This window comes from Pinus tabuliformis, chromosome 9, assembly GCF_031772625.1.
Source record: "Pinus tabuliformis cultivar Carrire ecotype Pingquan chromosome 9, CPIR1, whole genome shotgun sequence".
NCBI lineage: Eukaryota > Viridiplantae > Streptophyta > Pinopsida > Pinales > Pinaceae > Pinus > Pinus tabuliformis.
The window spans coordinates 473,510,064-473,519,667 of record NC_142307.1 but is presented as its reverse complement, the minus strand read 5'-3'; the positions used below and the strand labels follow the sequence as shown (position 1 = coordinate 473,519,667).

Here is a 9,604-nt window from a genome sequence, read left to right as displayed (position 1 = left end):
TCACCAGAAATTTTGTATCTTGTAATTTGGATTTTTAAAATCGAGATTGATATCAATGTACATGTCCCTTCCAGCTTTCTTACTTCCAGGACTAGGGGTGTTCTCAGGCATCCTCTTTTGCCTAATAACATGTCCTTCCTGCTTGAGGAGAATTAAATCTCCTCCCGGTGGCTCTATTTCATCGGTAGAGAAATTCCTAAGGGAATATGCTTATGAAATGCCAATGCCAACCAGATATTCACAGTCTCAACTCAAGAAGATCACAAACGACTTCGCAGAAAAGTTGGGCGAAGGAGGTTACGGTGTGGTTTATAAAGGAAAGCTACACAATGGAACTCTAGTGGCTGTGAAGCTTCTAGATAGGCATAGGCACAGCGAGGCCCAATTCATGAATGAAGTGGCCACCATAGGACATGTTCATCATGTCAATTTGGTTCGTCTCTTGGGTTTTTTCTTTGACAGCTTTACAAGCGCGCTGCTATATGAATACATGCCTAATGGATCTCTCGATAAATTTCTATTTGCCCGAAAAGAGGAAGGGCGAATGTTAAAGTGGGAACAGTTGTATTCAATAGCACTGGGCGCGGCTCGAGGAATTTCATATTTGCACCAGGATTGCAACAATCTCATCGTACACTTCGACATCAAACCTCACAATATATTGTTGGACGCCGAGTTCACACCAAAAGTTTCGGATTTCGGTATGGCCGAACTTTGTGGGAGGGGAGACGACCACATATCAATGACAGACGCAAGAGCCACGCCGGGTTATGTTGCTCCAGAGCTGTGTCACAGTGACGCGGGTCTGGTTACGGATAAATCAGACGTCTATAGTTTCGGAATGCTGTTGCTAGAGATTGTTGGAAGAAGAAAGAATCTTGATGTGCAGTTGAGTCGTTCCAGTCAGCGGTACTTTCCTGACTGGGTTTCCAAACTGCTGGAGAGTGGGGAGTTAGGGATGCGATTGAGAGAAGGAAGAGGAGAAATTGAAACAGAAGACGAGGAGAAGGTGATGAGGCTTATCACTAAAATTGGGCTTTGGTGCATTCAATACAACTCCACAGATCGGCCTTGTATGGCCAGAGTTGTTCAGATGTTAGAAGGCAATGGAGACGACGTGGTCAATCCTCCTTTGCGCTTCGATATATCCTCCGTTACACCTGAAATGCCCGCTACCCCTGAAATACCTTTGCTGGCCAGGACTGAAGAATCTTCATCAACTGGCATGTAGGGCGATTGGGTTATTAAACAGATTTTGAGAATAATTTGAAATTGTATTTCCAAATTGAATTCATTTCTGTTTATCAAATTTCGAAATTTCAAGTCTGTTGTATGAATATGGAGATTTTGTTGTTAACCAGGGCTTTTTGCGACTTTGGTCTTACAGCACTCAAATATCTTCTTGGAGATAATTACTCCCCGTTACACTCCATTAATTTGTAGTTTTACGCAGCGTACATACAATATAAATTTAGAAAGTATCGGTTATATTAGAGTTTTAATTCTGGAAGTGTCAATCAGGTCTGTGTGAGTTAATATTACTGTATTTGTTTTTAGCGGTTTTGAATTTCTTTAATCGTGTAGTTTTTTTAAGAGAAGTGGGAGATTTTGATATCACAAAAAATAATTGGGGCAGGACATTATCGAATAGCACATCAAAGTAAAAGAACATAAATAAGACATTATGGACATTATAATTGTTTTAGAAAATACAGTAAAGCTAGTTAAAGAATTTGCATAAGAATCATACAGTAAAGTTAGTTGAAGAATTTGAATAAGAAAATGATGATTCTGTAGAAGAAGCAGTGCATGGACATGGTAAATTTGAATAAGAAAATGATGATTCTGTAGAAGAAGCAGTGCATGGACCTGGTAAAAAAAAGTGAAATAATTCTGTACAAGATGTAGTGTATGGACATGTTAAAAAAAGTGAAGTTAGTGTGTAGATACACATGTCTATCTTGAAATTAAAATTGTCTTTATAGTAGCAACAACAGATGAAAAACCTAGTAGTGAAATTTGAATTTTGTAAATTGTACACCGTTCCACGAACCTTTGTTCCTTCGCGAACGGGCCGGACTTTTCACAGGAAACGTAAACCCGCCCTTTCTCTTTCTTATGCGCTGCTTGACTACTTCATTTTCATAGGCAGAGGGAGGAAAATGAGCTTTGCTTCTCTCGGCGCTAGGCGCTCCCGAAACAAAGGTTCGCGAGAACGAGCGCGTAGCAGAAAAAAGCCCATAGCACTGCACTTGGCACGAGATGCAAAAGATAGAGCTTCGCCCATCGATGAACAGCGGATTGACTCTGTTGGCATTGCTTTGTTTTTCCCTCTTTCCCTATCGGCGAGTTCCAATCCTTTTGTTCGAAATTCATTCTGAAGTTGATTAACATTTTTTGTCTTGTGAAGCTCAAGTATGATTGAAATGGAAATATGGAAAAGCTACCATAACTACATTAGAAGATGAAACATAAAAGATAAAAACAATCATCAAAGTTGTTGAATTAGTTGTAACAGTGGAAGAGATGAAAGAAAATAAAGATGTTTTTTGGTATTTTATTGGGATTGAGAGAAAAGTTCAATCTATAGTAGTAGAGGTATAAGCCAATGCACAAAGAAATCAGATAAAGAAGACAAAGAAATATTGAATAAAAATACCAAAATGAATCTAAAGCTATCAAACAATAAAATATATGTAAAGTATAAAGTATGGAGCAAAATGAATAAAAATTTTGTACATGCCGTTGCACTCAAATGTACATCCAATTTAAATTTAAGAAGTGTCATGTTAGAGTTCTAATTCCGTAAATGTCAGTGATGCATGTGAGAGCTAATATTATAATATTCTGTTCTTAGTTGTTTTCAATCTATTTAATCATGTTCAAGTAATTAAATAAATGCAAATTACTGAAAAGTAACTCATATTGTGTGGTTTTTTCCTCTGTCCATCTATAATTTAAAAAATATTTGTTTTTCAAATAAAAAAAATATATATATTTAACATGATAAAATATTTATGAGTTATATACTAATAAAAACCATAATAATTAGAAATTATGCCAACACAATACCAAATATTACCGGCCAGAAAGATATATATATTTTTTTTTTCAGAGAGAAAAGCTGAATAGATTATATTAAGATCATATAATTGTCAGAAATGCATATGAGAGAAAAAGCTTTTGTGAAAATGTTCATAATCGACATGCATGGGGAAGAGGAGATCCCCAAATGAGAAGTTCTGCATGTCTGCATGTCTGCAAAAAAAAATATATATGATACGCTACAACAATAAAATTGAAAATATCAACTACTCATATATATGATATAACTATATGTTGGATTCTGCATAGTTGATACCTAATTTTCCTGGACATTAATATCTAACAATTTATGAATATCGTTGTATGTTATATCTCTTTATATTGATCTCTGTAATGTCAATTTTACGTTGGGAAGAAGTTTAATAATTTCAATTTTCTCTTTCATAATGAGCCATTGTTCTTAGGGTGGAAAAAACACCTTTTTATAATCTTTGTGAATAATTCAGTCTCATGTGTATCATATTTTAAAAAATAAAAAAGAATTGGTTCAATGTGTGTTCTGCTGAGATATATACTTCCTCCTGACATTCTTTGAATATTTAAGCAAAATGTAATATATTGCACCGAAAATGTTTTTTATGTAACGTAAAATATAAAGTTTGATAGGGAGAGAAAAGCTCAAGAGAGATGTAAGTTTTCTTATAAAAAAAAATAAAAAAAATAAAACAATATATTAAAGAAAGATATTTTATTATGATGTAATGTACTGTAGGGAAAATAATATTGTGAGAAATATATTGTAAAAGAGAAAATTTTCTAATGTGTAAAAATGTTTTTTTAGTTCATGCGAAATGTTCAAAGAATGTTTTTTTAGAGTTACAATGTATCACAAGTAAAAATCTTCATTGTGACATGGTGAGGTGTAAGGGAAAAAAATCTGAATAAAAAAGGTCAAAGGAGCAAATTTTTAGGAAGATGCAATGAACTAAAAGATGCATTAGAGAAAAAGTAGAAAGTCGATCTGTTGTAATGAAGGGAAATTTGTGTTGCACAGAAAGAAAAATTATGGAAACACATTGTACCAGATGGAGTTAAACTTTTAAGTGATGTGATATATAGTGGGCATGGAAATTTATTAGGAATGAGACATATGGAATTGAAGGGGAACTTGAGGAAATGTGGTGTTTCACAAGTAAAAGAACTTTGGGTGTGAAATGTTGCAAAGAAAGAAAGTTTTGGAAAATGCAACAAGGAAATTTTGGCCAAGTTTTCTAGAAAATTATAAGTTTTTGCTAATCTCTTTTGTTGTGAAGAAAATATCTTTTAGAAGACTAGACATAACAAATGAAAAAGAATTTTTTAGCGCATATGAAACATGAAAAGGAAGAAAGCTTTTGCAACATGTGATAATTTTTTTTTTTTTTAATTTATTTCAAAATTAATATAAAAGGTTATATAAAGGAAAATACACTTTTAGTTTTGAGAATTACTTCCAATAGTTACTAGTTGGATGCATATTTTTTTTTTTTAATTAGGAAGGTAATGAGTTGAAATCTTTTTCTTACCCACTAATCTATATTTTTAATCAATTTTTCCAAATATAAATCAATAATGAAAGGAAAAATTGAAGTTTATAAAAAATGCACTTGTTTCTATTTTTCAAGTAATCAGATGTTTCCTTTTCTGATGAGATTTTCATTTTGGAGATTAAATGATAAAGAATAAGTGGAAAAGGATATTTCTTTTGGTCCCTTTATACCATGTTAGAAAATATGATCCCTTAATTCTATGGTACAATATTTACAAATAAATTTCAAGTCAAAATTTAATATGTATCATGGTACAATATTTACAAATAAATTTCAAGTCAAAATTTAATATGTTACAACATTGATAACATACATCATAGGTGAAATGGTAAGAACAAGATGACCAATCTCTAACATCACACTCCAATGTCAAGAAAAATAGTGTTACAAAATAGGAAATATTATACACCTCAGAACAAAGTAATAATGTTATATAGGTTGGCATATAAACCCTTGGATCTTAATAATCTTAAATCCAAGAGTATATATCCTTGCTTATAAAAAATTTATTACTTTTTTGCATGATCCATATTGATTTCCTTGTAATATAATCCTAGTTTGACTTTTAAGAACACAACTTGATGAAGGTAGTCCCAAGTGGTGTTTTGCATGGAACCATCTCTAACTAGTATTGTTCAAAAGAAGATATAGAAAATTGATGATTGAAATTCACATCTATTAGATAGTAAGTGATTAATATTATACATTTTTAAGCCAAAATTTGAATTTAGAAGCAATTTGGTCTCATTCAATATTAATTGTCCCTTTTGCAAATCATAATATGTAATAAGAAACATGTCAGTGACCACACCAACAAATTGTTAAAACATGGTGAGAATAATCAAAAGGTAAGGTGACAATGGATGATTTCGTTTGCATTAAGTCAGTGTACCTGAAATCAATGGCTAATATGATCTCAATGATTGTCTCACATATTTGGATGATTGTGTTCAATAACCTTGAGGGCTTAATGAGACACATGAAGCACATCCGTGAAATTCGTTAGAAGGTAATTTGGAAAAAAAATGCATAATGACCTTTTATATTTACTTGGAAAAGTCATATAGAATGATGAGGAGGAGTTAAATAGCCATTGGTAAGATCAATAATTTTAGTTGGATTATATGGACTAAGGATATTCCCTCCAATCATTTCATGTTTCTTTGAATCAATGTAAAACATCTTAATAATAAAGATGATATGTGATATTAAGTTTGTAAATCACATAATAGTTAAATAAAAACCATTTTCTTGAATACTAAATTATATAGTATAGTTATTTAAAATATACCAAAAAAATTCATAAGAAAGACTTACAAAACTATTTGTTAAAATATTTATAAATTATTCCACACAAAAACCCATGTATGATTTTTTAAACAAAATATAGAAATTCATATATTTTAAATTTACAAAATTTCACTTCTTTATATTAAGAGCTATAAGGGACATGGCTACATTACTTTAAACACATATGACTTCTTTAGGGTATGAAAGTATTGAGAGAGAGCTGCTTATTTCTTTCAAGGATCTTGTATTTCCATTACAAATTGACCTCACTACTGGCTTACACTATGAATATAATATTTCTTTCCATGGAAAGGGTTCTATTATCACTATAATATTTAGACATCATAGATCTTGTTGACATTGACCTCATCATCATCACTAGACTTTAACATCCCCTAGGTTTTATACAAGATAGATAATTAGAAAACCAACTATGAGTTAGAACCAAAAACAACATAGGATAGAGCATACATGGAAGGAAATCATCATTCATAAAATGGATAGCCACATTCCATTTAAATAAAAAGCTAGAATTTTGTTTATATTGACATCATCATCATCAATAGACTTTAATCTCTACCATACAAGATAGATAATTAGAAAACTAATCATGAGTTGAAACCAAAAACAACATAAGATATAGTATACATGGAAAAAAATCATCATTATTCATAAAATGGATAGATACATCTCAAATAATAAAAATAAAATCACAACATTAAATAAACAAATACAAATAATTTATTAAAAATATTACGTTATGCTTAAAAAAAATAACTCAAAACAATTGGTAAATAATTAACATACACATATACAATATTTTTTTTTACTATAATAAATTAAATGACAAAAATTAAACAGTTTCTAATCAATATTATAAATCTCAATTGACTTATATATACTATTAATGTTATTTATATTTTTTATTTTTTTAAATTATAATAAATTACAATACAATGATGGTTAATAATAATAAAATTATTATATTAATTATAATAGTTTTTATTAAACAGTTAAATTATTTAATTAATAATCATTTCATCACAAACGTAGTAATTTATGAAAAACATATTCACTATCGTATATGGCTTCAAAAATGTTCAAAAATCCTGTAAGGACAGCCATTGACTCATTTACACAATCTTGATATGCCACGTCACCATAGCAAGATACCTGCAATAAAACACTCACATCCATACATAAATAGTGTGCTTAACTTAAATAATATAATGATTTGTATCTCATTGTTAGGTTGAATCACAATACAAATAGAAGGTCAGTTTACACAATCTTGATATGCTACTATGGCGTGGCAAGATACATAAAAAACGCTCACATCCATACATAAATAGTGTGCTTAGTTTAAATAATATAATGATTTGTATCGGCAAACAGTAAAAGATCTGAACTGAAACAATTGTTATACATAAAAGCAAGTAAAAGTTAAAAGTTGTTATACATAAAAGTTTATTGTTATAAAAGGCATTCAACCCATTATTTGTCCATCTACTTCCCATGTATAAACAAAATTTTAAGTAAACAAAATAATTAAAAATATAGAGTAATGTTGAACTTGGGTTGAGGAGGGAGGAAAAATCTATGGAATTAACTAGCCTCATAGATCTAAAATAGTCGAAGGGATGTCTTATTAAATTTAAAATATTATTTAATAGCCAAAAGAGTATTATTAAAAATGAAATATCATAGAATTTTTAGCTTAATATTTAAATATATTATTTAAATGAAATATCATAGAATTTTTAGCTTAATATTTAAATATATTATTTAAAATATTAAATCATGGAAAAATTAAATATTTATTTTGACAATTAAAATAATAAAAAAAATTAAAATTAAATATTATTAAAAAACAAAAAAAATTACATTCTTTTTGTGTTTATTAAAAGCAAAAAAAAAATTGCATTTATTGTGAATTTTAATTTGAAAAGTTAGTAATACATTTGGTGAGTTTGTGGGAAGAAGAATATGGATCAAATTTTAGAGTGAGAAAAAGAAAAAGATATTTTTTCAACTTATCTCCTTATGGGTTTACTCAAATTTTAAGCGACAACGCCTGTACCCATGGTATATACTTTCGATGGACCCTATTACACGAAAAATGAGAAATACACGGAAAATGTGATTGCAATCATGTTTTTTCATGTTTTTATCATTTTTCATGTAGCAGGGTCCATCAAAAGTATGCAGGAAGGGTACTCCTTGGATGAGGAATTAAATTTTGCATCCTTCAAGTGCTCCTGCTCGAAATTTGAGTAAAACCTTAGGGAGATAAGTTTTAAATACATGTTGAAAAAATAGTTTTATTATTTTATTATTTTTTAATATTTTTACTTTTTTACTCCAAAAATGGTGAAACATCTCCCATGGTTGACATCATCATCTTGAATCCTATTAGTTCTTATTAAGTTTATTTTGGTTGTACATTTTTTTAGGAGGCCCATTTTGGACTTCAAAATTCCCCTAATGGTGTCATAGGTGTGGGATTTTTTTTGTCAATTAAAATAAATAAACAAAAGTATATTTTTACTCTAGGTGTTGTTTGAATTCTAGCCTCGACTTGCATTCTATTTTTGTCGTAAAAAATACCCATTTCTCTATAGCCTTGAGTTGCATTCTATTTTTGTGGCACAAAAGATCCTTCTCCCTCTATTTGTTTATTTTTTTCCTTTTCCTTGTAGAGATCACAATGCAGATCAATTTCGAGATGGAAGCATGGTTTTTTACTAGATGTGAGGAATGCTTTTTACATCATATGTTAATTGTGGGGATGTCATCTCCAATACAAATGCATGTAGGATGATGGACAGGTAGGTACACAGAATAAATTGATTTGTAGCTGACAAAGATAAAGAAGACAATTGAAAAAGCAAACTAAAAACATGATGATAGATGACATGTTTTAATTTCTTAGATTGAAAAATCTTGCAGGCTTATGATAGAAGTGCATTTTCATTGCATGAGGTGTGATCAACAAAACCACTACCACCAATATCCATGTGGCCTAAAGTAGGAAACCACCCACACTAGTTAGTGAGGTCATTGTGCCCACCCATTCTCATAGGCACATGATTCAAATCCACCTAGCCATAAAATTTGATCATGACCTCACATGATAGTAGAAAAAGCTCTAGAATAGACACCTAAGGATTCATTGGTCATATAACAAACATCAATAAATATGCAATGGGTAAAGGTTGAAAATTAGAATATATGGTTTTATAAAAAAATGATATGCATGATAAAGTCATATAACCAATCTGGATGGCTAAGATAGCACATCATGTCACATTGTGACATGGATTGGATAAGGGAGATGCCTTATGACTTAATAAACAATGACAAGTGAAGAAAACTTAGAAGTACTTATAATTGACAAACCCAGTCCATTTAGAATAGAATTGTAAACTACCCATATCAAATAATGGATAATTGATGGTCTTTGGTAGGAAGGAGAAAGATATATTCATTAGATTTTGATTTATGTAGGCTTGTAAATTCTCTCCCAATCTTAAGAGGATTTCCCTTATCTAGTTAAATTTAATAAAAATCAATCTAACCGAAGTGGTAATTAGTACAATTATGATTAACCTAATTATTAACACAAAGGTAGTCATTGATCTTCATATGGGTCTAAATTTTCTCTATAGCTAGGGAGAATC

General features: G+C 30.4%; 1 pseudogene; it reads left to right on the top strand.

Annotated features, from left to right (window-relative positions):
• Positions 1 to 217: 217 nt before the first annotated feature.
• Positions 218 to 1,231, top strand: LOC149149250 (rust resistance kinase Lr10 pseudogene; annotated as a pseudogene).
• The last annotated feature ends 8,373 nt before the right edge of the window (positions 1,232 to 9,604 follow it).